Source organism: Tachypleus tridentatus, chromosome 10 (genome assembly GCF_004210375.1).
Source record: "Tachypleus tridentatus isolate NWPU-2018 chromosome 10, ASM421037v1, whole genome shotgun sequence".
Lineage (NCBI taxonomy): Eukaryota > Metazoa > Arthropoda > Merostomata > Xiphosura > Limulidae > Tachypleus > Tachypleus tridentatus.
Genome location: NC_134834.1, coordinates 192,221,405 through 192,248,835, shown reverse-complemented (window position 1 = coordinate 192,248,835; position 27,431 = coordinate 192,221,405). Strand labels below are relative to the sequence as shown.

Genomic DNA, 27,431 nt, shown 5'->3' with positions numbered 1-27,431 from the left:
AATTATTTAAAACAATAAGGGAGATACAGTGAGATGGAATTATTTAAAACAATAAGGAAACAAAGCTGGAGATACAGTGAAAGTATTTAAACAATAAAACAAAGCTGGAGATGCAGTAGAAATTATTTAAAACAATAAGGAAACAAAAGCTGAATACAGTAGAAATTATTTAAAGTAATGGAAACAAGACTGGAGATACAGGTAGAAATCTATTTAAAACAATAAGGAAACAAAAGCTGGAGATTACAGTAGAAATATATTAAAACGTAATAAGGAAACAAAACTTAGAATTTACAGTAGAAATTATTTAAAACAATAAAGGAAACAAAGCTGGAGATACAGTGAAGTTATTTAAAACAATAAGGAAACAAAGCTGGAGATACAGTAGAAATTATTTAAAACAATAAGGAAACAAAGCTGGAGATACAGTAGAAATTATTTAAAACAATAAGGAAACAAAGCTGGAGATGCAGTAGAAATTATTTAAAACAATAAGGAAACAAAGCTGGAGATACAGTAGAAATTATTTAAAACAATAAGGAAACAAAGCTGGAGATACAGTAGGTATTATTTAAAACAATAAGGAAACAAAGCTGGAGATACAGTAGATATTATTTAAAACAATAAGGAAACAAAGCTGGAGATACAGTAGATATTATTTAAAACAATAAGGAAACAAAGCTGGAGATATAGTAGATATTATTTAAAACAATAAGGAAACAAAGCTGGAGATACAGTAGGTATTATTTAAAACAATAAGGAAACAAAGCTGGAGATACAGTAGATATTATTTACTCAAATTACAAATCTTGTTTTGGCTCAATGCTGTTACCTAAATTATGTTTGCTGGAGTAAAAATAGGGGTTTTTAGTTTGAGTAGAATAATGTATACTATTTGTTGGTTTTTAGATTCACAATATTTTATTTCTTTTGTTTGCTAGCTTTTCTTATGCTTAACAATGAGCAAAGGATTACTTGATATGTTAGCTAACTTTAAACATTGTAATGGTAATAAACATAGCTAGTAACTAGCTGATATGGTTCATGATGATTTAGTATAGCTATTGACTATTTGATCGCATTAATTCGAGGCGTAAAGTGTTGATCTGCAAATGTAGATTGTCACGGAGATTTGTTTGAGAATATAGCGAGCATTTATTGTTTCTGCGTAACTACATTTTTTAGACATATGCAAAGCAATGAGCAAATATGTGTGTAGACTTAAGACATAATGCGCATAAAGTGCTTATAAAACTTTACTAGTAACAAAGCAGCCTTTTCAATTAAAACATATACGTCTAAAATATCGCTTTAAATGTTTGTACATTTTGTGTCTTTTAAATTAATTACTCTACGAATTTGTGTAATATAGTTTTATGTTATGTGTATTTATTTTTATCTTTGCTTCTTCATTGCATACACGATATAAGGAGTGGTTCCTTAGAAACATCGATCGTATGGCGTACAAATCATGCTACTGTCATCTAATGTTCATCTGTTATTGGCTCAAATCATGCTACAGTCATCTAATGTTCATCTGTTATTGGCTCCAAATCATGCTACAGTCATCTAATGTTCATCTGTTATTGGCTCAAATCATGCTACAGTCATCTAATGTTCATCTGTTATTGGCTAAAATCATGCTACTGTCATCTAATGTTCATCTGTTATTGGCTCAAATCATGCTACTGTCATCTAATGTATATCTGTTATTGGCTCAAATCATGCTACTGTCATCTAATGTTCATCTGTTATTGGCTGGCCATTTCTGTTTTGTACTTAACCTTTTGAAAGGAACAACATATGTTTGTAAGAAAACTAACTTCAATTAATAATGATAACATTATTAATACTAGAATTATGATGTTTTTTAGCTTACATAAATGAAGGAAAACAAAAAACAAATTGACTCTTCAACATCCCTGTGACCTCCGCAGTACCTTATTTAGTATATTACTATAGTTTCGGGTGCAATATACCAAGCAAAATTTTTTGGGCTGGCAAGAGATAAACAATGAAAGAAATTATTAAAAACTACCGTTTTGAGTGTGTGTGCTTTACCTTGTAAGTCTAATATGCGTTCTTTTTTGTGCATTTTTGTATGTGTAAGGCCTTAGCAGTCAACAGTAAAAGTTCTGTTGCTTGAACTGCATCTTTACTGTTCAAGGTACCTTTTGTTCGAACGTCCTAACAGGGTTTGTTTGCGATTCCTGTTAGTTATTTTACATTTGTTTGTATCTTGAATGCCATTTTCTACCCTCAGAATGGTAGTTATAACACATATCCAACTTCTACTTTAATAACAAATTAATCATCTCTTTCAACTTGATGATAGGTTTCCTAGAAAGCTGGATTAAATAACAACAATGATCATTGAGTAGAGTTACACTCTAACGGTTTCCTCTCTCCTTTAGTGACTGTAACTGTTCTCTTCGCAGAGTTTTTTAAACCTCCGTTTTCATTGTGTACTGAAATTGAATTACAGTTACGTGAGCTTAAAGGTAGACATTATTGTCCATAGGGAAAAAAAAACAACAACTTGGAGAATCAGTAAAATCCAATCTAGTTATCGTGGATTGTTTGTTTGTAGTTAAGCACAGAGCTACACATTGGGCTATCTGTACTCTGTCCACCACGAGTTTCGAAATCCGGTTTCTAGCATCGTCAGTCCGCAGACATGTCGGTGTGCCACTGGGGGTCAGTTATCACAGAATGGACTTTCGGGACATTAAGAAAATTCGTGTTATGTTGCGGAAGTACAAACATTCTGGTTACGTCATCTGTACAAACAGATTTACTGTGACCTATGACCTGTTTTATAAATGAAAGAAACAAATTAATTCAAGTTCAACGGTTTTAAAAAGTGGGAAAGAACAAAGTATTTAACCAGTTCCTAAATCGCACAGACCCAGTAGAAAAGACTTTAGTTCTGTGTGCTGGTTTACAGAGTATAACGCCTATCGGTAGAAGAAAGTGGTTATCTCGTGTAAGATATTCTAGATTGTAACGTCTAACATGTAAAGGTTAATCCCAACTCTACGTGCAGGTTTCTGGATTGTAACACCTGATAGTAGAAGAAATAACCAGGTTCTGCGAGTTGGTTCTTAGACTGTACCTCCTAACGAGAAAAGGAAAAGTTAATCCATATTTTTTGTGGCCCGGCATGGCCAAGAGGTTTTAGGCGCTCAACTCGTAATTTGAGGGTCGAAGGTTCAATTTCCGTCGCACCAAACATGCTCGCCCTTTCAGCCGTGGGAGCGTTATAATGTGACGGTCAGTCCCACTATTGTTGGTAAAAGAGTAGCCCAAGAGTTGGCGGTGGGTGGTGATGACTAGCTGCCTTCCCTCTAGTCTTACACTGCTAAATTAGGGACGGCTAGCATAAATGCTCTCGTGTAGTTTTGCGCGAAATTCAAAAACAAACAAACAAACAAATTCTCTAACAATTTGGCTCGGCGTGGCTAGATGGTTAGGGCGGTCGATTTGTAACCTGAGGAGTTAAGGGTTCGAATCCCTATTATACCAAACTTGCTCGCCTTTTGAGCCGTGAGGACGTTATGTACAAATAATGTGACGGTTAATCCGTAGTGTAGCCTCGCGCGAAATTCAAACAAACGAACCGCTCCACAAACGGCTTCCTCTAAGAAAAATGTATTGCAACGGTTTAAGTACTTAAAACTATTTGTATTTTGAAACCGAATTAATTGTACGAAATATTTAAATACAACACATATTCCTTACCAATGTATTTACTGTTTCTTACACCTAATATTAGCATAATAAACCGTTTAACTAAGCTTGAATTTTTGCGTATATTAAACTACAATAATCTGTATTTCTTGCGCTTAGATCCAGTGACTACCACGAGTTAATGTGTAAGGATAACCTGAAACAGAAAAGGCCCGCAGAGCTGATTTTCCGAGATGTCTGTGTGTCACGTGATGGGAAAAAATTCTCTATAATGTGAGTGGAAAGGTACGCCCTGGCGAACTGTTGTCTGTGATGGGGCCAAGTGGTAAGAACACACTGGTGGCTAATATTAGACGTAGGTCTCATGGTATAATTCTATTGATAATGTATATTTCTGTAAGACTCTTTTAGTATCAGTTCTGTTAGTTTACAGAAGTCATTTTTTTATGTAAACTATTTAATGATGGTTTTAAGTGGCTTATCAGATAATCTTATCAACATCAGGTTAAAATCACCCATTTTACTCCTTAACTTAAACCATTAAATAATGATCCTAAGTGAATATTAGATGTTCTTTACTAACATTGCTTTTGGATTAAATTAACGAATTACCTGTTTAACTCGATTCGTAATGGACATAAATTCTACGCAGCAAAAACGTGTTTTTTTTGTTTTGCTCTTGTCTAAGAGGTTTGCCTACACTTTTAAAAGTATAACAAAATTGACACAGTGTTCTGCTAATATTTAACTACAAATTAATAATTAAGTATCGAAATAAAGTAAATGGATTTTCAAGAAACGTTTTGTTCTCATCAAATGCGAAAAAAAAAATCAAATTCTAACATAAAATATTTACAATAATTGAATATTTTCTAATGTTCGTCTTACCCTAAGCATGTACTGGGCTAGTGAGGAATGGTTTAAAATATTATTATTACTAGATGCACTTCCCCATGGTCCCAGAAAATGTTCTGTTTCAAGAGTAAATTAAACCAAATTTTTATCTCATTGCTTTTAAAGGTTACGTGTCACACTGTGTTGTATTCTACAGACTGTACAATTCTTTTCGTGATTTATGTAAAACGCAAGTTTTACTAACGTCACGACAGTGCACACTGTAACATTAAGCGTCCCTTTTGTGACGCCATTTTAGTGTCTACAGCAGTGGTTCTTTACCTTTTTCATCGTCTTACCCCTGAGACCCTCCAGGGTATTACCGTGACCCCTATAATAATCTTTGTAATGGTGAACTTTGCGTAAAGGTAGAATAAAACAAAATTATATAAAGATCCTAATTTATTGAAAATGTTACAAATAAATGAGCTTAAGAAATGCTACAAGTGCTAAACAAATGCAAAATCCATGGAATTACTGAACATCACACAAAACCTACTGATTCACTCAGTGTGAGGGTTGATATAATATATAGTGAGAAAATATACTAAATACGATGGAAACTTTGATATTTAAATTTTAAGTTTAATGTATTAATATTATATAGTTAAAATATGTAGACAGTTCGAAACGTTGTAATATATGAAAATTTTTACTCAAAATTAGACAGGTGGTTGCGCAACAAGCATCTCTGTGCGGTTCAACTGCCGCACTTCAGCGTGTTTCTTATTGGTGGACAGTTACAGGCACACTACAACAAAAACTACAAACTGCTCTGTGATTCCCCAATAATCCCCAAACCTTCCGTGACCCCCCGAGAAACTTCAAACGACCCCTCAGGGGTCACGACTCCCCGGTTAAGAACCACTGGTCTAGAGACTAACAGACATAGAACACACTACTACTGTACAGTGGTGCGAGTGGTTAAAATAAGTAACCCTCTCCAGGTGGCCTTCGTTCCCCTTCCGGGAAGATTAGTAGTGGTGTAGTACTGGTTATGAATTGTCTGATGAAGTACTGGTATAAATGGAACCTACCGTTGAAATATGTTGTTATAATTAACCCTAGCATTTTGTCATACAAATATCTCGTAATGACACAAGTAACGGCCCGGCATGGCCAAGCATGTTAAAGGTGAATTTTACAGAAAAAAGAAAACTTTTCAGTCAAAAGAACTACTCATACTGATTAATTTTGCAGGTTCACTTTTTTATAAAAAATACGTGCTAATAAATGAAACATAGAATTTGGTGCAGAAAGAGCCCTTTCCGCGCGGCAATTCGAACGTTTTAGTTTTTACATTTGCCGCTAGGAAAAGTACTGTGACGTAATAGTTGCCAAACAAACCGCCAACGCCAGCGCGTTGAATGTAAATAAACGTGGCCATGCATACAGAGAAACAGAAGCGGAGTCTGTTTTGACTTTGTGTTCTGAACACTGTTGAGTAGCGCCATATCAATTAGAACCTACTCTGAACGAACCTAGAACAGTTACTTTTGACACAGACCTGACAAGTTCTAGTCAGGATCAGCACCTTCATCGTCACTCATATGAACATCATCAGCATCTGTCACTTGTGATACAGAGGACTTCTTATCAGCAGGCGATGATTCTGTGTGTGTTTGTGTACTTTCTTAGAGCAAAGCCACATCGGGCTATCTGCTGAGCCCACCGAGGGGACTCGAATCCCTGATTTTAGCGTTGTAAATCCGGAGACATACCACTGTACTAGCGGGGAGCGTGATGATTCTGCAAAAATCGGTGAAAGAATTAGATGTATATGAACAATGTACTGTTACCAGCAATAGTTTATAATAAATAATCAAAATAATAATAATAAGACTAATCTGACTATTGAATATTGTTAAATAATGAATGGAAATGTCATATTTAAACTAACTTACCAATACTACAAGCAAAATATATTGTTGGAAGATTTTCTGTCTGGGTAGCTACAGTCTTCAAGCCAGATGGGAATACCTGTACACCTTTGGAAACAGAATACCAGCCAGTCTGTGTCCCTCTTCGAATATTTGGGATAGGCTAAAACAATAGGTTTTTATTTAGGTATTGAAATAATAACATTCTTTCACGGTTAGATTGAAATTAATGTAAATAAAATTATACAACAATTATTGTAACTTATGAATGTTTAATCTAACGATCATGATCTATTTACAAGAGTCTGAATAGACACACTCTGAAATGAGTCAGCTCTAGAGTCTTGGAAGTCACCATCAGGGGTGGACTGAATCACAAATTCCTCTACAGAAGTAGGCAGTGTGTCATCAGCAGTACTTTCCTCTGAAAGCTGAAGAAATAAGATTATATATTAAAACAACATGCTTTATGAGGTTTATGAGATTTACATTTGATATGACAATGATTAATTTTATTATGATGAGTTATGGAAATATGTTATGGAGTTTATATTTGATTTTTTACTAGTCTACAATTTTTTTTTAAAATACATTACATGTTCTTGATTACTTCAACATGTTCAAGAAATAGTCTTATTTCAATTTATCTTGAAATGTTAAGGCCAAGCATGGCCAAGCGCGTTAAGGCGTGCGACTCGTAATCTGAGGGTCGCGGGTTCGCATCCACGTCGCGCCAAACTTGCTCGCCTTCCCAGCCGTGGGGACGTAATAATATGACGGTCAATCCCTCTATTCGTTGGTAAAAGAGTAGCCCAAGAGTTGGTGGTGATGACTAGCTGCCTTCCCTCTAGTTTTACACTGCTAAATTAGGGACGGCGATCACAGATAGCCCTCGAGTAACTTTGTGCGAAATTCAAAAACAAACTTGAAATATTAAATTCGAAAAAGGGAATTATTCAAATTTTTCCATATTTAAAAATGATACAAAAACATCTACAGAATGATCTACCAGCTGTTAAACTTGGAATATTCTCTATTTGGGATAGATTTGTCCACTGTCTAGACCAGAAAATCAAGGTTTCACTGACTTTCAAGTGCACAAATGCAAAACACGTTCATGAATGTAAAATGTGTATGTCTACTTACATTCTTTAAAAACTTGTACTTTTTAAATTATTATATTATACTAGTTATTGTTTATCGCTTTATACTGCACACATACCTTTAAATTTGTTCTTTTCGTGATGGCAAGGGATGGCTTCAGAGGGATGGAACCTGTACGCTGCAGGCTGAGATCAGTCCTCAGTTCTACACGAGGAAAGATGGTGGGGACGATCCTGTTTACTACCAATGGATTTTTCAGTCTCAACCTGCCTGGTTTGAAACCCACGGAATCAGGGGGATCCGACACAAAACATGAGCGTTCAAAGTGATCTTGACAAAGCTTTGCATGGTGTGAAGGAGTCCAGTTCTTCCTATGACCATCCGCACCCACTGTCGCCACCTTGCCGGTTCCTTCTCCTTGCACGGTAACGAAAAGAAGCTTTTGCTCGATGCTGAACCGTTTTTACAACCATAACCAATGCAGTAAACCATGTTATCATAAAACAAACATAAAGTAGCAATATCAAGACAAAAATAGTATCATAAAGTATGTAATTCGAAAAAAATCACCGATAGATTTACATAAAACACCAGCACTGAAAGGAACAAAATGGTCGGCGCGCAACGAAGCGTGTTTGGCAACTATTACGTCATAGTTGTAAAACGTCACGGAAACAGTCGAACGACCGAGAGGAACTTGAGTTCGAGGACCTGCATATTTTGTTTCATTGTTTACTCAAAATCTAAAGTGTTTAAAAAATATGGCAACCACACAGGAATTATACCTAACCAAAGTACAGTTTCTAAGGTAATTATTAAATTTGTTGAAAATTCACCTTTAAGGCGTTCGACGTAATCCGAGGGTCGCGGGTTCATATCCCGGTCGCGCCAAACATACTCGCCCTTTCAGCCGTGGGGCGTTATAATGTTGACAGTCAATCCCACTATTCGTTGGTAAAAGAGTAGCCGAAGAGTGGCGGTGGGTGGTGATGACTAGCTGCCTTCCCTCTAGTCTTACACTGCTAAATTAAAGACGTCTAGCGCAGATAGCCCTCGAGTAGCTTTGTGCGAAATTCAAACATATAAACAAAAAAAACAAAAACAAGACACGAGTAACTGTTTTCAGAAATAAAGTCCTAAAATAAAAACAAAAGATGTAATGAGCATTCAGAACTCAGTGTTATTAGTTGAGAAGTTTAGGGTTAAGCATTCCGCGACAGCTAGATTTGAAACTTAGAGAAAAACAACAGCAACTTTGTCTTTTTTAGAAAAACGAATTCCTGACTAAGCATTTCGTTTTTCTGCGAAATCAAAGAAATTAATTTTATTTTGGTCTCTATATAGGCGAGTGTTTGAGCGGTAAGATTATCATCCTTTGATAATAAACAAAGAGTGATTTTATTACGGTCTATCTATGTACGTGACTATTTGGTTAATCATTTTACTATTCTGCGATATCAAACAAGTATTTTTATTACGACCCTTTACAAACAATGTGTTTTATTTCATTATTAAATTCCATTCACGAACAGTAATATTTGTATTTGTGATTCATTCCACGTGACATAAAGGTTTGAAGACACGTGTCATTTCGTATTTACTCCTCGTAATTCTCAGGCTCAGGTAAAACAACACTACTGAATGCGTTAAGTGGTCGAGTGAAGATTGACTCGGGTTTGATTACAGTGAACGGAGCGCCCCTCAACAAGCGACAGAAGAGAAATATTTGTTACGTTCTTCAGGAGGATGCTTTCTTCCCCAATCTGACACTTCGCCAAGTTTTAATGGTAAGATAATGTTGGGTATTATATGTTACAGATAAAGGTTTAAGATGTACTTTCAGTGGCTAGGAATCCAGGTTTGCAGTCTGTCTGTATCTTGAGCTTTGGCCCGGCATGACCAGGTGGTTAAGGCACTCGACACGAAATCTGAGGGTCGTGGGTTCGAGTTCCCGTCGCACCAAACAGGGTCGCCCTTTCAGCCGTGGAGGCGTTATAATGTAACTATTCGTTGGTAAAATAGTAGCCCAAGAATTGGCGGTGGCTGGTGATGACTAGCTGCCTTCCCTCTTGTCTGACGCTACTAAATTAGGGACGGATAGCGCAGATAGCCCTCGTGAAGCTTTGCGCGAAATTCAAGAAACAAACAAACAAACAATGAAGCGATAAGAAAATTACCACATTAATATAAATATTTATCACCTAAATGCTGATTTTTACGTGTTGGAATGCGTGAACATAATTTTTTGGTTTTCAGTATAAGTTGCTGTGAAAACAGATATGCTTACTCACTTACTATCTCAGTGGTTCCCAACCTTTTTATGCCCCGCACCCCTAAAAATTTAATATGTTCTTGCATCCCTCATGGTAATTATTTATTTAAGAATAAAGGTGAAGGTGGCCAAAACAAATGTTGTCTCGCACCCTCATGGTAATTATTTATTTAAGAATAAAGGTGAAGGTGGCCAAAACAAATGTTATCTCGCCCCTCATGGTAATTATTTATTTAAGAATAAAGGTGAAGGTGGCCAAAACAAATGTTATCTCGCACCTTCATGGTAATTATTTATTAAGAATAAAGGTGAAGGCGGCCAAAACAAATGTTATCTCGCACACCCATGGTAATTATTTATTTAAGAATAAAGGTGAAGGCGGCCAAAACAAATGTTATCTCGCACCCTCATGGTAATTATTTATTTAAGAATAAAGGTGAAGGTGGCCAAAACAAATGTTATCTCGCACCTTCATGGTAATTATTTATTTAAGAATAAAGGTGAAGGTGGCCAAAACAAATGTTATCTCGCACCCTCATGGTAATTATTTATTTAAGAATAAAGGTGAAGGTGGCCAAAACAAATGTTATCTCGCTCCCCCAAGGGGTGCGAGGACCCCTGGTTGGGAACTACTGTACTATCTGATCAGCACAAGTACTTCAAAATATAATCACTCTAGACTTGCCTGAAGCATTTTTACTTCTAACCTGAGATCCTCACACTTAGAACAACAACAACAAAACGGTGTGTTGAAACACAAAAGGTATATGTTAAATGACGCGGTGGAATACCTTATTTTGTTTAGTGGTGAAGATTTTCTGCCGTATAATTCAGGATACGTGAACCACTTTTTTTCTTCTGAGTATGTCTATAAGGAATCTGTTGTTGAAAACTTGTTGCTACTGTTGTTACCATTCTAGACCTAATTTAGTTTCTGGCGATCCTGGTTGGTGTTCAAACCGTAGACAAGACCAACTATGACTTTTGTTCGTTACTCTAGAGATAATTATTTTGAAAATGGATTTATGTGTACATAAAAAAGCATACGAAAGCGATAAAACTGGAATATTAGGGTTAATTGAGAGGATTCCTTTAGGTACGACTTATTTTTTAACCGGTCTCTCACGAGCAAATGGAGGATATTTTTGTTGAAGAAAAAATACTACTCAATCAAGTTTTTCTTAACTTTAACTGAATTTTTAAACATTTTTATTGACTGAAAAAAAGGCACTTCCCGCACTCGTTTAGCGTTGGTGCTGCGAAGAGTGATTTGAAGTGGTAAGGTGACTGATCTCCATCAGCGCATCACTAGCTTAACGCCAAGCTCGAGAAGCACAGAAGTCTCCAACTAACACGCAGAGGTATTGTTCAGTAAGCCTAATACAATATTATGCTTGTAACCAATTTCAAAGCGTTCCTGTCTGCTTATCCCACTGCTGACTATCGTAATGCTTCGACATTCCCTAACCAACAACAAGTGAAGTCGTTCGTATCTCAGTTGCAAGCTAAACATAAAAAAAAGCGATAGCCAAAAGAAAGATAAAAATGTCGGAAGTTGCTTAGCTAATAATGCTGATAATGTAGTTTTATTGATATACATATATATTTACCCTAGCGGGTAGACCTTAGTACTAGCTAGTATGGAGATTTGAGGATGTTGTATTTCACCTAACAATTCGTTAACTAACAAATGAAATAGTGTCTCGAAAAGATAGGTTCAAAACCACATTTTTTGGTTGTTTCTGAAATAAGTTACTTTTAATATTAAACAAATTGTTGTGTAAAGGTACCCCTTAGCTCCTGAGATAAGTGTTAATATGCTGACATCTTCCCGTGGAGTTAATATGTTGACAACTTCCCCAGCTTTCACTCGATGTTTTTTTTTTTTTTTAAAGCTTTGCCTTTTTGATGCTACGGTTAAGATAGATAAAAATTTCTTACGCTTCTGGGGGGGGGGAGAGAAGTTATTGGAATTGTTCTACGAATATAAAATAACAACCTACCAAAGACCTATCATAGCAGTCGATGTGGTACGCTTATTGCGCTAGAAATTTAGAGCGTCGATTGTAATATATAGGGTTCAGGTTTAATAGCCATATATCAGAGACAGTTATAAATATTTCATTATGAAACCTTCTTTAAACAAGTTTGAATTTTTTTTTTCATCCTTACGTATTCGCTACTTTGCCTTCTATAAATCGGTGCGTATCAATAGTTGTTTTCAAAACAGCGTTGAAAGTAGTTTTCCCTGTTCGCTTAGTTTGACAGACTTTATTTTAAAAAAAGGTTTATTTTGAGCGACGTGTGTATTTCGAATGGTCAGAAGAAGTAGGAGAGAGTGACCATTGAATAACCCTTTGTAAGACAGAACTAGTAGTAGTCTATTTTTATCAAACGATTCTAGATGACTTGTCCTCAGGCTCTCTCCACGTGCTGTCTAAATTCTTTTTTGGGTCATTATCGCAAGAGGTCAATGCTTTGAAGCCTGCCGTTAGCCTGGACTCTCAGTAGTACGTGACGGCGGATACACCCTACGGGAATACCGCAAGTGGGGTACTAGCGCGGCAAGGCTGGTCACAACCTTCGCTGGTAAACAGGTTTCTCTTTCCTCCATAAGAGAAATGAATAACATTACGTGGTATATTCATTTGATGCAAGGTGTAGAACCTATACATTTCAAGGTGTTTGGTCTTCAGTGAATTTTGAAACCGTAGTATATAATATATATATACACACACAATATCCATCTATCTAATTGTGTATATATATATACACACACACACACCTCATATATTAACTACTTTATATGCACATGTATGACGTCTTGGTTAAATTATTAATTTTTTCAACCCAAAGCGATTAGTCACTTATCTGCGCTCTTCCCGCCGCGAGGAAAGCGAACCTCTAATTGTAGCGTCGTAAGTCCGCAGTTACGTTAGAAAAAAAAAACGTATGCTCTGATTTCAGGTGGAAAGGGTGTTAACATGATATTTTACTGTGTTCAAAGCTATACTTTCAAACTTCTATTATTAGTTGCTTAACGCCAGCTTTTACAATGAACTTGTTTGTTTTTGAATTTCGCGCATGCTACTCAGGGCTATCTAACTAGCCGTCCCTAATTTAGCAGTGTAAGACTAGGGGAAGGCAGCTAGTCATCCACCACCGCCAACTCTTGGACTACTCTTTTACCAACGGAATAATGGGACTGACCGTCACATTATAACGCCACGAAAGAAAGGGCGAGCATTTTGGTGTGACGGGGTTTCGAACCCGCGACTCTCAGATTACTAGTCAAATGCCTTAACCCTCCTGGCTATGCCGTCTTACAACAAACTTGACTGCTTTATTCTCACCAAAAGTTTCGAAACTTGGAGTTTGGCGTCTAAAGTCCTCATATTTACCACTGAACCCCTTTAGGAGGTGCGTTATTTTTGCTTTTTTGTAAGGGGCCCGGCATAGCCAGGTGGTTAAGACGCTTGACTCGTAATCCGAAGGTCGCGGACTCAATTCTCCTTCACACCAAACATGCTCGCCCTTTCAGCCGTGGGGGCGTTATATTGTTACACTCAGTCCCACTATTCGTTGGTAAAAGAGTAGCCCCAGAGTTGGCGGTGGGTGGTGATGACAAGCTGCCGTCCCTCTAGTCTTACAGTGCTAAATTAGGGACAGCTAGTGCAGATATCCCTCGTGTAGCTTGGAGCGAAATTCAAAACAAACAAAACCAAACTTATTTGTAAGGTTTAACCCTATTGCGTTAGTGCTAAGTTGTGCTGTTTGTGTAAAACTTTAGTCCTTAACTAAAAAATTAACTTTTCAATAATATATACGTATACTGTTTGTCAATAATGTTGATTTTTTTCATAAAAATGCATCAGAATAAATACAATAACCAATATATTTTATACGTGTTAAATATATTACGAAAATATTTAATTACCTGTGTGTCGCTAGGTGGCAATGTGTGATTGCAAAGAGGTGAATAACATTCTTCGAATATTTTAAATTGAAATCAACCAATTAATTTTTTTTTTCACATTATTGATAATAAACATTTACCGCTTTTACAGCAACATATCTAGTTAGTGTAGCACTTGATGGTCGTTTTATGACTTTTGCGTTATTAACTGCTTGTTAAAAAATAAACCTCATTTTAAGTGCACCAATCATTTCACAACAACAATAAAAGTGGAGAAGTTAAAAAGAAGAAAACAAAACTACGTATCTTAGGCACATCTCGAAGAAAAATCGTGTAATTTAATAAACGAAAAATATGTAAATATATTTCGTGAAACTGCCAATGGAGAAGCAAAGGCAACTTGCATTTCTTACAAATTTAGGCCTAACTCATCGTATCGAAGGCCGAGCAGAAAGTGATACTGAGTTCTCGATGATTGGGTGTCCCTTATATATTTAATTTTAATTGTTATTTCGCAGTAGCTACTATAGTTAAGTAACACTTTATAGGTTGGCTAATCGATTTTGTGGATGTCCTGCTATTCTCTCGTGTATAAATGTGCGTGTGTACGCGCGCGATAAAAAGATTACAACGTACAAGCAGCGTTTTTGCCACACGTACGTATATGGAAAACCACATCGAATAACGTCTCGAGTGCAGACAAACTAATATCACCTAGCGGTGAGTAGAGACTTCGAAATTTTTTGTTGCACGGCTTCACTGAGCATGACGAAGTATCGCGAACAGCCAGAGATCGTACAACGTTCGACGGTAGGTTGTGCAACGGGTTTACCTTGAAGAAGCAATTTCCAACTACGTAATAATATCGTATAGTTGTTTATCTGCTATGCCATGTCTTTCACAGAACTTTCTTTATTGGATAAGCACCGGCTCTCTTGCATAACATCGGAACGGGTATGGGTTGCAGAAAATAAACAGGATGTTACACTTTTATAGCTTCAAAAAATTTTATCTGTTTTTTTTTGCGTTGTTAAATAAAACAGTAGAAACATTGCCAGAAACATATGTTTAGGATATGTACATACAACAGTGGCAAATGTGTTATATATATAAATAGAAGAACAGACATATTTGCAAAGGACAGGATCATGTTTTGTACATTTTTTGTTTTGAACTACCAAAGACCTGCAAAACATATGCGGTCAAATTACTATCTTTGTTACAATATTATTTCTTTAAATACGAGATTTCTAGAATAATACTAAAGAATTCTAATCGCAGTTATCGAAGGTTTACTTGTGTTAGGCCTAATATTAGTTATTTTTTATTAATTCGGTAAAGAGATGAATTAACGTTGTAACTTGTATGCTTTTTTTCTTCTTTTGGTTATAGCTAATTAGGACTAAACTTTAACATATTTAATGTTACCCAGAAATAAATTTATAATGTTATTCTATCTGGCCCGGCATGGCCAAGTTGTTAAGGCACTCGACTCGTAATCTGAGGGTCGCGATTTCGAATCCCCTTTACACCAAACATGCTCGCCCTTTCGGCCGTGGGGCATTATAATGTGACGGTCAATCCCACTATTCGTTGGTAAAAGAGTAGCCCAAGAGTTGGCGGTGAGTGGTGATGACTAGCTGCCTTCCCTCTAGTCTTTCATTCTAAAGTTAGGGACGGCTAGTGCAGATAGCCCTGGAATAACTTTGCGCGAAATTCAAAACAAACAAACAATTCTATAACCTGACGTAAAACCTTTCTAAAAAAGACTTAATAAAGTGCGCGCGCATACTGATTAAATAGTAAGGTACATGGTCCTATTCAGGACAGGTAAAACTGACTAGTATCATAATACATATTTGTTATTATGAGTTCAGATTGGCTCACTTCCAGCACCCATGAATATCTGCTTTCTCTAGCCTGTAAGCTCAAATGAGTAACAAACAACGCATATAGCTCATGTGTAATTAGATACGAATATCCGAAACAGAAAAAATAAACATTTGAAAATTTAAAACAGTACTTATGATACATTTTAATTATAACAGAAATAAACTAATATTTCTGTGAGAATTTAATGAGTCGTGATAATATTTTCATAAGTGAAAAATTTGCATTTAAAAATAACAACAATCCAGGAATGGATATAGAGGAGGTATGGGGATGCATCCCCACTGACCATACCAAAATTGTGTAGGTTAATGGGAAATCAGAAATATAAAGTACTGATCATTTCAATTAGAATATTTTGATTACGTAGACCACTGAGTGGGATTTCCTCCGGAACAAGAAGCAACTGTCTCACCATTATTAAACTGACCTCAGACCTAGTGACTTTACTTAGTCGATCATACCCCCACCAAAAAAATCCTGTATCCACCCCTGAAACAATCATCTCAGTTTTAATTGCTCAAAGTAACCGATTCCTTGGCAACTTAAAGGCAAAAATAATAATTGAAAACTTATGACAAAAAGTTAACTTTTATAGAAATAATTCCCTGAGTGAAAACAGTTTTTCCTAGACTTGTCTTAATTTGAAATAAGTGAAAACAGTTTCTTCCTAGACTTGTCTTAGTTTGAAATAAGTGAAAACAGTTTCTTCCTAGACTTGTCTTAATTTGAAATAAGTGAAAACAGTTTCTTCCTAGACTTGTCTTAATTTGAAATAAGTGAAAACAGTTTCTTCCTAGACTTGTCTTAGTTTGAAATAAGTGAAAACAGTTTCTTCCTAGACTTGTCTTAGTTTGAAATAAGTGAAAACAGTTTCTTCCAAGACTTGTCTTAATTTGAAATAAGTGAAAACAGTTTCTTCCCAGACTTGTCTTAATTTGAAATAATTTCTTCACATAACGTTCCTTGAAAACTAACACATTTTGTATTCAAAATAATGCCTTTCCCAATCACTTCTTAATATAAATCAACGCAATTATTTAAAATACTGTAATGTAAGAGAAAGGTAGTTTTTAAGATTACGTAACGGAAAGTAATACTAGGATTTCATGAGTGAAAGTTGCAGTTATCTTGGAATTAAAAATAACGAGTGTTTGTTGTTATTGTTGGGTTTTTTTCAGCGTTTTGTAATTCGTGTTTCTAATAAAGCTAGCTAGATAGGAGTAATTTTTCCTTTACGTTAAGAACTATATCTGAATTAAAAGAAAGATCGACTCATGAACAACGCGTTTTAGACTTGGTCCTTTAGACTGGCTAGAAATATTTCTCTCCCAGCATTCAGCACTGTTGCGACTACCTGACACCATCCCATATCAAGAAAAGATGGCGCACGTGGAATATATCATCGACGTTCTGGACTTGAGGAAATGCTTGAATACCAGTAAGTTTCTATTTTTATGTTATCTATCGATATAAGTTTCTACATCATTGTGGTATTTTAGGGAAAAAGAAACATGTATATATATATTTTCCTTGCTTACGTTTCACTTACTAAACGTTGCTGCGAATGGACCTCATGGATCAGAATAAGATACAACAATATATATATCTGTCTGTCTGTTAATATTTTACTGTTTGTCGGTATTTTTATGTGTCCATTTTTGTTTTGTGAGCTTAAAAAATAAAAAATGTTTTCAATTCTCGAGAAGAGCGCCACCTTGACAGGACGTTTTCCTCACTTGAGTGACATACAAAGTAAACATTTACATTTTTTCTAATCATAGGAACCGCACACCATACACATATACACTACACGGCCAAAGGTATGTGGACACCCCTTCTAATTAGTGGGTGTGGCTATTTCAGCCGTACCTGTTGCTAACAGGTGCATAAAATCAAGCATACAACCATGAAATCTCCATAGACAAACATTGACAGTAGAATGGGTCATACTGAAGAGCTCAGTGACTTTCAACGTGACACTGTCATTGGATGCCACCTTTTCAACATGTCAGTTTGTCAAATGTCTGCCCTGCTAGAGCTGCCCCGGTTAACTGTAGGTGCTGTTATTATGAGGTGAAAACGTCTAGGAGCAACAACAGCTCAGCCACGAAGCGGTAGGCCACACAAGCTCACAGAACGGCACTACCGAATGCTGAAACGCGTAGCGTGCAAAAATCGTCTGTCCACAGTTGCAACACTCACTACAGAGTTCCAAACTGTCTCTGTAAGCAACGTCAGCACAAGAACTGTTCATCGGGAGCTTCATGAAATGGGTTTCGGTTTCCATGGCCAAGCAGCCTCACACAAGCCTAAGATCACCATGCGCAATAGAGTGGTGTAAAGTACACCGTCATTGGACTCTGGAGCAGTGGAAACGCGTTCTCTGGAGCGATGAATCACGCTTCACTATCTGGAAGTTTGATGGACGAATCTGGGTTTGGCGGATGCATAATGCCAACTATAAAGGTTTGTGGAGGAGGAAAAATTGTCTTAGGCTATTTTTCGTGGTTTGGTCCAGGCTCTTTAGTTCTAGTGAAGGAAATCTTAATGGTATGGCATACAATGACATTCTACAGAATTGTGTGCTTCCAACTTTGTGGCAACAGTTTGTAGAAAGCCCCTTTGTTTTCAACATGACAATTTCCAACCTTCACAAAGCGAGGTCCGTAAAGACATGGTTTGCCGAGAGTGGTGAGGAAGAACCTGACTGACCTGCACAGAGTCCTGAACTCAACCACATCGAACACCTTTGGAATAAATTGGAACGCCGTCTGCGAGTCACGCCTTCTCGCCTGACATCAGTGCTCCACCTCACTATAATGCTCTTGTGGCTGAATAGGAGTGAATCCCCGCAGACATGTTTCAAGATCTAGTGAGAAGCCTTCCCAGAAGAGTGGAGGCTGTTATTGCAGTAAATACCAACTCAATATAAATGCTCATGGTTTTGGAATGAGATGTTCAACAAGCACGTGTGGGTGTGATGGTCGAGCGTCCACATGTGGTGTATATGTGTATGTGGTGTATTTTCAGTGGTTCTTTCTCTCTCTCTTCTTTCTCGTCTATCATTCCTTTGAATACGACAGCAGGTTAGTAGTCGAAACGCAGGATAGAAATAGACTTACTAATTCATATATAAACTTATTTTAGCGTAGTTAAAAGTTGTAGAGGCAACAGTAACTGACATAAACTAGTCAAATACATTAACTTGTGTAGTTAAAATTGTAGAGGCAACAGTGACTGACATTAAACTCGTCAAATACATTAACTTGTGTAGTTAAAGTTTTAGAGGCAGCAGTGACTGACATTAAACTAGTCAAATACATTAACTTGTGTAGTTAAAAGTTGAGAGCAACAGTGACTGACATTAAACTAGTCAAATACATTAACTTGTGTAGTTAAAAAATTGTAGAGGCAGCAGTGACTGACATTAAACTAGTCAAATACATTAACTTGTGTAGTTAAAAGTTGGAGAGCAACAGTGACTGACATTAAACTAGTCAAATCGATATTAAACTTATAGTCGAACTAAGAAATGTTCTGAAATCCGCTACATTTCATAATACCGACCACATTTTAGCTCAGTACTCTACATTTTCTTATTAGAACCGTGATCACTGATATCATAAAAATATATTTTGTTTTCCACAGTTACAACTGGTTATAAATATTCGATATAAAACCTGCTTTTTTAGGAACCTCCTAAAATTCCATGAAAATCAAAGGGTGAAGTTCTGGGTGGTAGTTCAGTTTATCTTAACAGATTTTGTGATAATTTTTCCCCATCAACTGAACATGATGTTCTTACGTGAGATGCATAATTAATGGGAAGTAAGTTAAGTACACGGATTCCAGGTTTTGGCAAGTACTAATATACCACACCCAAAGCAAGTGATTGTCTTATCAGTTACATGAAACAAAAATTTGGTTGATAATGCATTACAGTGCTCGACTATTTTTATTGTTGTTTTAACTCTTCAGAAGTTCTCGTTAACTGATCCTCAGTTATCTACTACACATGTAACGTGACGAATATTTATTTTATATCGAGAAAGTTAACATTTTCTCATAGCCTATTTTGCAGTTTTTTAGCAACAAAATTATTCAGAACTTAAAGTTTTATTTGTTTTTAGTAACGAAATGCAAGGATTATTTTTTGACACGCGCCTGTTAAAAACAACTGATTACTCTAGACATTTCGTGAGTTTGTTTAGTAAATCAATCAATATCAGTTGTTTTGTTTTACTTGACATTTCACCGAAGGTCAAGCTTTAATTGGGATAACAATAAAGTTGGCTGACATTGTAATTTATTACCTGTTAAGCTATTCGTACTGTCTTTGTTGCTCGATATTTTTGATTTAGAACTGGCATCTTTAACACCTCAAATTTTCTATTTCAGTAATTGGAGACGGGACGAAGCGAGGGCTGTCTGGGGGAGAGAAGAAAAGGGCTAACATTGCTTGTGAACTACTGACAAATCCTACTACCATGGTACTCGATGTAGGTTGTCATTTGATACTAGATGTTGTGGGCTATACGATGTAGGTTGTCATTTGATACTAGGTGTTGTGGGCTATACGATGCAGGTTGTCATTTGATACCAGGTGTTGTGGGCTATACGATGTAGGTTGTCATTTGATACCAGGTGTTGTGGGCTATACGATGTAGGTTGTTATTTGATACCAGGTGTTATGGGCTATACGATGTAGGTTGTCATTTGATACTAGGTGTTTTATGGACTATACGATGTAGGTTGTCATTTGATACCAGGTGTTATGGGCTATACGATGCAGGTTGTCATTTGATACCAGGTGTTATGGGCTATACCACGATGCAGGTTGTCATTTGAAACCAGGTGTTTTGGGCTATACGATGTAGGTTGTCATTTGATACCAGGTGTTGTGGGCTATACGATGCAGGTTGTCATTTGATACTAGGTGTTATGGGCTATACGATGTAGGTTGTCATTTGATACCAGGTGCTTGTGGGCCATACGATGCAGGTTGTCATTTGATACCAGGTGTTATGGGCCATACGATGTAGGTTGTCATTTGATACCAGGTGTTATGGGCCATACGACGCAGGTTGTCATTTGAAACCAGGTGTTTTGGGCTATACCGACGTAGGCTTGTCATTTGATACCAGGTGTTGTGGGCTACGATGCAGGTTGTCATTTGATACCAGGTGTTATGGGCCATACGATGCAGGCTGGGTCATTTGATACCAGGTGTCGGGCATTGGTACTTGTCATCTGATACTAGGTGTTGTGGGCCATACGATGTAGGTTGTCATTTGATACTAGGTGTTATGGGCTATACGATGTAGGTTGTCATTTGATACCAGGTGTTATGGGCTATACGATGTAGGTTGTCATTTGATACCAGGTGTTGTGGGCTATACGATGTAGGTTGTCATTTGATACCAGGTGTTGTGGGCTATACAATGTAGGTTGTCATTTGATACTAGGTGTTGTGGGCTATAAGATGTAGGTTGTCATTTGATACTAGGTGTTGTGGGCTATACGATGCAGGTTGTCATTTGATACTAGGTGTTGTGGGCTATACGATGCAGGTTGTCATTTGATACTAGGTGTTATGGGCTATATGGTTTTGTTTCGGCGTTTCCTTCTTCTGTTTGAAACGCTTCTGTTAAAATTATCATTTTTCTATGTTAATTTTTTGAATCTGTTTTTTTTTACCCATAAATTTTGTCTTATTTGGTGAATTCGTTGTTAAACATAACGGTAACCAAACGTAATATAACGTTAATTTTGAACTTATTTGTGCCACAAACTATATATCTTATGGTAGATTTGTATGGATAAAATACAATTACAAAAAAAAACACAACAAAATATAAGTAGTGTTATGAAAATACGGGTTATTCTTATTGTCGTCAGATTTGAAATGAAAAAGTGATATATATTCGAAAACCCCATGGAGAAATGACCTTGTGTGGGACAGCTTAACTATGCCTTCTCTTCTCACATACTTCTAACTATTTATATGAAGATCAGTCATAGTTCTTTATCCCCTACCTCTCCAGAGTCTCAGCGGGAAGCTCGAGGGTCTTTAATACCAAAATCGATTTACGAGTAACAATTATAAAAGGCCTTCTTTCGGCACAATAACATAATATTATTTAATACGATTAAACGAGTTGACTGCAAGTTATATTAAATACGTTTATTTGTTATTGTGTCAAAATAGTTTTTTTATAACTGTTACCTAAATATACTGACATAATGAGAATAACAGAATTACTAAAAGTCAATTTTCGATGCACATGTTGAGCAACAGAGCAGGTAGCACATTGAGTAGTTTTGCACTTAAACCCAAAGTCATTCCTTATGGCATGTCTCACAAAGCTATCTATGGATGCACGTAAACCCAAAGCCATTCCTCATAGCATGTCCCACAATGCTTTCTATGAATGCGCCTAAACCCAAATTCATTCCTTCTTCAATTTGCCAAAACGAAAAAAATGTACTTGTATATAACCTATCTTTAAATAATTAAATAATTTTAATTTCACTGTGGGCTCAAAATATTACTTCTATAGTCGGCACGTAAAAAGAAATGTGATATTAGTATATCACGTCAATATTCTACGTATTAAAATCTATCAAAAGTAAAATATTTTTCCGTTATCGTGTTTCAAGGCGACGTAATGTAACTCGCAAGGGGAGGCGCAATGATAATTTCAACTTGAATATTTAATTAAGATCTTATTATATGTACCAATGACCTTCCAGGTTGGCTGTAAGTCAGTCATTCGATTTCAGTGCTTTCCACGTGCACCAGCCACCCTTAAACCTTTCCCAATACTGTTTTCAGCATAAAATTAATAACCTGATTCTGCACTCGAGATTCGTTTAGGCCTAAAGTGCTGTTTACAGTAGTAAATGACTCTAACTACGATACATAAGACCACGTTATGAATAGGAGTTCTACAAGTGTGTCACTATGGTCCATTTCAGTCTATTCTCCGAGTTTTTTCAAAATTTAACAAAACCAAGGCGAGCTTCAGAGTAAAGTTTTAACACACTCTTTTTCTTATGTATATTTCAGTATCAGTTTTAAAGAAAAACAACGGCAAATTAATATTATTTTTATAGATGTCGCGATATTGGCCTATAGTGATGTCATACGTGCTCGTGAATTTCTAAGAGCCAAGTCGACCGGTTTCTAGAGCGACTCGAATGGATTAATAATTAGTTAGGCCTAGTTAATTAAACTGTGTACCAGTTTTCACAGCCATGATTTTCTAAAGCTCAGAATTAGTACCATTTCAAGCCAGAATTATTTTTTGGGGGCACAGGTTTCCCCAGTGTATGTTCTTATCACGCCTTTGTATATAGTACACGTTGAACGCTTGGCTTCTCGAGTTGTGGGCCAACTTTTCGTCAAAATGAGCTGATCAACTACTGGATTTGGATAAAATTGTGCTCACAACTTCATAATTTTAAGCGATATCTTTTTTATTCGTGGCTTTAACGGATTATTTGTTCCTTTTATAATTATGCATAGAGCTACACAATAGACAATCTGTGCTGTGTTTACCGCGGGATCGAACTCTAAATTTTAGTACAAGCCCTAAAGCTTACCGCTAAGTCACTGGTGGGAAAACAACGTTAGGATAACGATGGAAAGTTAATTTTTAGTCTTTCAGCGTGGCGTTAACGCCTGTTAGCCGACTTACATGGGCTATCTGCTGTGTCAACAGCAAGGAATCGAATCTCAGATTTTGGCGCTGAGAGTCGATAAACTTACTGCTGTTCCACTGGAGAAAAATCGGTTAGGTGAATGTTGACCACGTGCTGTTGTTGTTTCAGTGATGTCGCCCTGAAAAAAAAAAAATCTCTGATTGGTTTGCAAGAAGGTTCTGAAGCTACAAATCCTAAAATAGGAGGTTTGAACCCTGGTGGTGGACATATTGCAGATAGATAACAACAAAATAAGAAGTTTACGAGAAAATCTGATGTCTGTCGGTGTGTTGAATACTGATTAACTTCACGTTGAGTGTAATCTTATTCAAGACACGTTTGTGTTAAAAAAAACACGATAACACATTGTTAGGTCTTTTGTCTGAATCTCCATGATTTTACTTTTAAATTTTCCATCTGAAACCGGTTTTTAATTCACTTTGTTCAGATCTTTATTATTCGTTTGTGTACAAATAATTCTGATTTTAGTTTTGTAACTGTATGAAATGTTTCTGAACTTTGTCGAGACTGCAGAAGTTAACTTATTACCACGAATAGAACCAACTTCGGGCTTAGACTATGGTGCCGCCCTCTGTCTTATGTCTACCTTGAAATATTATGCAAAAAAAGAATGTAAAACTGTCGTTGTTACGGTTCATCAGCCGTCCAGCCAGATTTTCTACATGTTTGATAATTTGCTTCTCCTAGCTGATGGTCAGGTATGATTTTATTTTAATATTTTTTTAAACATTAGCTAAATTTTGTAAATATTTGTGTAGTTGTAGAATGAAATATACCCCCAAACAGGAGCAAACTGGTATTTCTTCCAATCTTTCGTGGTTAATTTTAGAAATCAATATAAATGTTTATTGCTCGCGCCATCTAGTACCAGGAATATCAATTAACTACAATAATCACTTGGTTTGTTTTTGTTTGTCTTTTTTAATTTCGCGCAAAGCGGCTCGAGGGCTATCTGCGCCAGCTGTCCCTAATTTAGCAGTGTAAAGCTAGAGGGAAGGCAGCTAGTCATAACTCTTGGGCAACTCTTTTACCATCGAATAGTGGGATTGACCGATCATTATAACGATTCCACGGCTGAAAGGCAGGTATGTTTGGTGTGACTGGAATTTGACCCAGCGACCCTCGGATTTCGAGTCGAGTGCCTTAACCAGCTGGTCATGCCGATTTGTTAGAGTGATGAAATGATTTTTTTTTTTTTTTTGGGAGGGAACATGTTTCGACGGAATAGTGGTCAGTCTTCTTTAATGTTCTGTCGAAAGATGTAATATGTTCCCCCCAAAATAAATCACTTAATTGCATCGTTGAGTACCGACTAATTATTATGTTAGCATAATATGCTTCCTTAGTTTACCAGTTCGAGTGAAAGTTGAACGTACTATCTCCATGTTCCTGTACTGTCATTATTGGTTTAGTTTTTTTTTTTTGTTTTTTTTCCTTTTTCACGTCACAAATATTAAATAAATCATAACATTTTAAGGCGTTATATTTACCTGAAGTTTTAAAATAGGTTTTTGATTTATTAGTCTTGAATTTTTTTTTTAACTACGTCAGAGAAGATATATTGCATTTCTCTTGAGGTAGTAATAATGTGTGAGAAAAACGCCCTAAACTGGCTCGGTAGTGAGCTTGAAAGTTTATAACGCCACAATTCGAGGCTAGACGAGCACAGCACAGAGAGTTTATTATGCAGCTTAGCAGTTCAAACGAAGTGTTGCTGATTATGGATCTCATAATCCACAGTTTAGATCCTCTCACTGGATAAAGAAGAAAAGAAAAAAAAAATTATTGTTTCAAATTCAGCACAAATCCACACGAGGGCGCTAGCCATCCCTAGTTTAGAGGGATGTCGGGTAGTCATCATCACCCGCCGCCAACTCTTGAGCTATTCTTTTAGCAACGAATAGTTGGATTGTCCGTAACTTTATAACATTCCATGGCTGAAAGGGTGAGCGTCTCTGTTGTGGATTCGATCCTGCGACCCTCAGATTACGAGTCGAGTGCTATAACCACCTGGCCGTGATGGGCCCGAAGAATGTAGAAAATATAAACAAAATAAACTTCTCACGTGGACGCTGTATGATCATTATAACGTGTGATTCTAATATTCAGTCAGACAATAGTATCCCAACAATTTGTTGTGTTGACTAACCGCCTTCCTTATAATATGTGAGTTGACCACTAGAGACGGCTAGTTTTGAGAATCAGTGGTATATTCTGCTACATGAAAGTATATTTTTCTGAATAATTTTCTGTTTAATAATATAGTTTGTTCTGAACTTCGCGCAAAGTTACTCGAGGACGAAACAGCGAGTCGAACCCTACACCCATCAAGCCATGCCCTAATATTCTCTATAAATATGAAAATTGTGTTATAGACCAATTTGTTTTACAGTTTATTAATAAAATATTAAGTGTGTTATGTTAGTCATCGTATAAATTGAACATTTAAGTGCTTTCGAAAATCTTTATATATTTTTATTGTAGTAATTTTAATAGAGCAATAACACTTCTGAAGAAGCTATGAAACCGGTTACAATTGGAGAAAAATATTTAGCTTTACATTGTTTATTAGCCCATGTTTCTGGTTTTGGCACATAAACTGTTTTCTGGTTTACAAACCATTAGATGTGGAATGTGTACTCCGTTAGGCTAGCGATGAGTTTACTTACTTAGGACGATAACATCCGAAGTTCGATCCCTCACATGGTCCGACATGGCCAGGTGGGTTAAGGCGTTCGACTCGTAATCTGAGGATCGCGGGTTCGAATCCCCGTTGCGCCAAGCATGCTCGCCCTTTCAGCCGTGGGGGTGTTATAATGTGACGGTCAGTCCCACTATTCGTTGGTAAAAGAGTAGCCCAAGAGTTGGTGGAGGATGGTAGTAACTAGCTGCCTTTCCTCTAGTCTAACACTGCAAAATTAGGGACGGCTAGCGCAGATAGCCCCGAGTAGTTTTGCGCGAAATTAAAAAAAACGATCCCTGATGGTGGCTTGAGTGCATGTAATTCATTATGTAGCTTTTCGCCAAAACATACGTCAACTTCCTGAGTGTTCGTTTGTATGTCACTAATACTTATCGTAACAATTCCGCTGATAACGAAACTTCGATATGATTATTTCAGTACTGGATGAACGACACAGAAAGAAATGGATTTGTGAAAAAGTTAATAGCATAATGTAGAAAAATGTAATAATATACTAAACAAGTACAGGTGTAAACTGATATTAGGTGGTTTAACCATGAACGGTTGAAGGTCTTTTGAAATAAACAACATCTTATATATCTAAAGAAAACAATAACAAATGAATTTTCATAAATGTTAGTTTGGTCTAAACATTGGTTGGAGAAACAGAACGTGTCTTGATAAGATGCTTCAAGAAAAAATATAAAATATCTGAAATGATCCAAATAATAACATCCAAGATTGGAGTTGCCCGAGAGATGACGGTGAGTGCCCTTGAGTAATTGCATTCTCTTTAGTGTATCCGCTCAGAGTTAGAGTCTTGGTAGAACAGATACCCCACGAATAACTAGCTATTCGAAAACATCTGCACAAAAATATAGAAGTAATAAACACGAGTTTTTAAATAATTATTCACAGTAATGTAAGTTGTTTTGTTTTTCATCCATTCGGCTTCGAGTCACGCTTGAAGCCTTTCTCACTAAGCAAGTTCTGTGAAAGTGCTTTACTCGAAATTGCTAGTAGGTTCATGATTACTAACTTTGTCTGTAAAGTACTGTTTGTTGTGGGAAGGGTTTCAGGTTCGACTCCGAGCTGAAGGAATTTAAAAAAAAATTTACTGAGATTACGGTGGCCTTTTTTTGTTTGTTTTAGGTTTTCTATTACAGCGTACAAAACTATGTCATGTCTTTAATAACTTTTCCACGTTTCTAGGTCGCATTCTTCGGCGCAACCAATAAAATTGTAGAGTTTTTAAGTGACACAGGCTTACAAATAGCAGCACATTACAACCCAGCTGACTTTATTAGTGAGTATGTCTATTATTTTATGCTTTTTTATATATACAATAAATAAATGTGTGTGTGTGTTTTTTTA

General features: G+C 36.6%; 1 pseudogene across 1 annotated transcript in view; it reads left to right on the top strand.

Moving 5' to 3' along the window:
• Positions 1-3,862: 3,862 nt before the first annotated feature.
• Positions 3,863-27,431, top strand: part of LOC143227855 (uncharacterized) — a 47,691-nt pseudogene continuing 24,122 nt past the window's right edge. The window contains exons 1-5 of the transcript XR_013015108.1: positions 3,863-4,015; positions 9,186-9,355; positions 16,982-17,087; positions 20,048-20,148; positions 27,270-27,363. The product of XR_013015108.1 is annotated as an uncharacterized LOC143227855 (transcript). The remainder of the gene's footprint in view (positions 4,016-9,185; positions 9,356-16,981; positions 17,088-20,047; positions 20,149-27,269; positions 27,364-27,431) is intronic.